Source organism: Triticum aestivum, chromosome 2D, assembly GCF_018294505.1.
Source record: "Triticum aestivum cultivar Chinese Spring chromosome 2D, IWGSC CS RefSeq v2.1, whole genome shotgun sequence".
NCBI classification, from domain to species: domain Eukaryota; kingdom Viridiplantae; phylum Streptophyta; class Magnoliopsida; order Poales; family Poaceae; genus Triticum; species Triticum aestivum.
In genome coordinates, this window is record NC_057799.1 from 174,662,214 (window position 1) to 174,665,917 (window position 3,704).

Sequence of the window (3,704 nt, forward strand, 5' to 3'; positions counted from 1 at the left end):
CTGAAGCGTTGGCGGCTCCTTGCTTCTCCTTCTCGGAAGCCGCAGCAGCCTGGCCTAGCGCCACGCGAACTGCCAGGTCGGAGTGAAGCCAGCCGGAGGCCAGCTCCAGACGCCCGGCCACCAGGCGCGGGTCCGCGCTCAGGACATCCGCCTGCAGCTGGGTCATCTCCGCAAGGGCACGCTCCAAGACGGCAGCAGGAGCAGAAGGACCAGGGAGTGGAGATGCAGCAGTGGGAGGAAGCGACATCATCACCAGGGCTTGGGAGACCGCGGGTTCCAGAGCAGCTGGGACCTCATCGGCTGTGCCAAGTACCGGCACCTCCGGAGCCAGCGGGGCCATGGGGGCTGATTCCACGCGGTGATGCCCCTCTTGGCCTCGCGAGGAAGATCGGGCTGGGGAGATGCGAGTGCTGTTGTCTCCTTTCTCCGCGGGAGGCACGGCCGCTGCGTCTTCCTTCCTCTTCTTCGCCGAAGATGACGGCCTGATCAACCAAGGGCAAGTATTAGGAAGCGACAAGTACAAGCAAGGACAAAGCAAAGCTTAAGACACTTACCGATCCACTGCGACGTATTCCACTGACCGCTTGAGAAGCTTGAAGCCTGACAGCTTCGGGACCTGAGGGGCAGGCGTTCGGACACCAGCGGCGCCGGGCGGAGCGGAGGCAGAACCGGATCCAGCCCCAGGAGGTATCGGGGCGGAGGCGTCACCTCGGGCCACCAGCGACGACCTACTCCTCGTCGGGACGGGAGGTTGCTCCCTCTCCCCTTGGTGGGCGTCGGCATCGGCATCATCAGGAAGGGCGCGGAGAATCTCGGCCTTGCTCAGAGGGGAAGTCTCCCCCACCTCTTCCAGAGTTTTCTCTGAGTCCACCTCCTCTTCCCCCTCTCTACGGGACTCGCCGGAAGACACCTCCACCGGGTTCTGCGCCATAGGAGCTTTCGGTAGCACCGGCGGCACCAGCCCGTGCGCATCAAAAGTTGGCCTAGAGGCGACGAATTCCTCCCGGTCCCTGCGTTTGAACAGGGGAAGGAAGGCGCTAGGCGGGTACTCCTGGTTGTCCCCGACTATGAGGCGCAGGACGGCGTCCAATTCATCGCCAGGCAGGTCCCCCGGCCTCAGGCGGATCTTGTTCTCCTCTTCGTCAAGCTCCCAGAGGGGGCGCGCGCGCCTGGCGTGGGGCAACCCGCAGCATCAAGAACTCCCTCAGGAGCATCGCCCCCGTTATCTTGGCCGCCTTCGTGTTGCCCGGCTTTAGGTCGGTCATCATCTGCCCCAACACTGACGATGCCAGCTTGTCGACAAGCTCCGCCTTGGGCCACCCCTTGCCCTGCCGGGGCGCCTCCGTCGGCAACGCCAGGCGCGGATCGGCACGCTGGGCATCCATCATGACCCATTTGGATCGGATGTTATCGGCCCTCTTCCCGGTGCTCGAGATCGAGTTGGCCTTGCCGCATGTGACGAAGTTAGCGCACCCGGAGATGTGACCCTCGCCGACACGAAGGAAGAAGAAATGGTGAAGCAACGCCACGGACGACATCACGCCCAGGTACACCTCACAGTAGTAGGCGAAGATGGACAGGAGGAGGACAGAGTTGGGATGGAGATGCAATGCCTGCAGACCGTAGTGGTTGAGGACTTCATAAAAGAAATCAGAGAAAGGGGGACCAACCCAACGGCGACGCTGCTCAAGAAGAAAGGGAAGAAGGTGCTCCCTTCAGACTCCGGCTCGTCGGAGGCGAGCCGAAGCTCCGTCTTCCCCCACTCATTGCCCTCACCCGCTGTCAGCAGGCGCACGGAGGCGAGGCTCTTCTCCGTGACGGTGAGCGCCTCGAGGGCCCGCTCATACCAAGCCGGTGTTGAGGAGGTCCTGACCTTGCGCGGCGCCATGGGCGGCAGATGCAGAGCAAGGCTGGAGCGGATCTGGAGGTAGTGGTGGCGAGGAGCGAGAAAGGGGATCTGGAGCGAGGCAAGGAAGAAGCAATGAAGGCGAGAACTGCCCGCGCCAGCCTTTTGTCAGGTCAAGCAGTTGCCGAGGCAGCATGGGGAAGCAGAGACGCCCATGTCCAATCAACTGCCACGCGTCGACCGAGGCCGCAGGCTTTTGGGGCCCGCGGTGCTCCGAACTTGACCCTTGGCTTCGCCGCGAAGCCAAGCCCGAGCGCACCTTAGGCCCGAGGGCTACTGTCGGCGTTCTGGGAATGGGGGTCCCCAGACTTGCCTGCCTGCGGCCCACAGCGTGGCTAAGCAGCAGGCCGTACGGCCCATCTTCGTCAACAAGGCACCCAAGACCCTCGCGAGGGTCCAAGCCTCGTGAGGCGGACGACGCAAGACCTCCTCTGGAGCGGCCTAGCCAGGCAGGCTCACGAGGATCAGAGATATCAAGGCGAGGCAAACCTCACGAGGCTTTCGTGACGTGAGCCATGACGAACGGTACCAAGCGGGTGACAGGTGGGCGCCAGTGCGCGCAGCGTCTCTATTTCCTCTTTGGTGCTAAGGAGGCCAGCGCAGGCGAAGAGTACCGAGGCATCAGGCAAAGGTTGTCATATTGGTGCAACGAGACCAAGACCGGAGGACGGCAAGGCGGAGGTCATCATGGAGCCCAAGACGGTGTCACCCCAGAGCTTTTCGCAGGCGAAGACCGCTTTTGTCAGGATAGCTTGTACTAGCTGTCCCCCTTCAAATTTGCCCGCCGTTGTTGGCTCCCTTCCCGCTCGATATTTGGGAAGAGGACCAAGGCCTATATAAGTAGAGCTAGCCACCACAGTAGAGGCATCGAATCCTCACGCCACAAGTTCACAAGCACAAGAACACCTCAACCTTAGGAGGCTGTTCTTCCCTTCTACTGTTCATCATCAGCCCAAGAGGCAATCCACCACCACCACACTGGAGTAGGGTATTACACCACAACGGTGGCCCGAACCAGTATAAACCCCGTGTCTTTCTATTTTGCAAGTTTGTCGAGTTCATCCGCGAGATCTTAGCGAGCTAGAGCGAAGATCGGTAGGAGGGAGAGACTTCGCGCGCACCCCAGTGTTCGAACCTTAAGGGTTTGCCGGAACCCCACATCCGACAACTCATGACATATAGAATTTTACAGGTAGAATAACATTAACTTTGTATAACGAATATACCTTTATCGGAAGAACTATTCTTCTTATCTGCCAAATACTTCTTGCAGTTAGGCTTCCAGTTACCCTTTTGCTTGCAATAGAAACATTCAGCCTCTTTAGAGGCTCCGCCCTTTTTCTCCTTCTCGGACTTGGTCTTACCAGCTTCAGTAGATTTCTTCTTCTTGGACTTGCCCTTCTTCTTGAAACTGGTGGTCTTGTTGACCATCAACATTGTCTTGTTCTTCTGCATTCCATCTTCCGCAGTTTTGAGCATAGCAAACAACTCGTGTGCACTTTTATCCATCCCATTCATGTTGTAATTCATGCTAAAGCCATCGTAAGATGGGGAGTGAAGCAAGGAAAATATCTATACCGAGTGTCGATGGAATCCCAAATTCCAGAGAAGCCAGTCTATCAACATAGCCAGCAAGCTTCACTGTATGCTCACTCTTTGAGGAACCCTCTTTCGTCTTGCATTCAATCAAGGCCTTAGTTAATTCAAAACGTTCAGTCCTTGCCTGTTTTTGTATAGAACTTCCAGTGACCCAATTATGAACTGAGTAGTGGATCGTTCAAAACGCTTATGTAGTTAA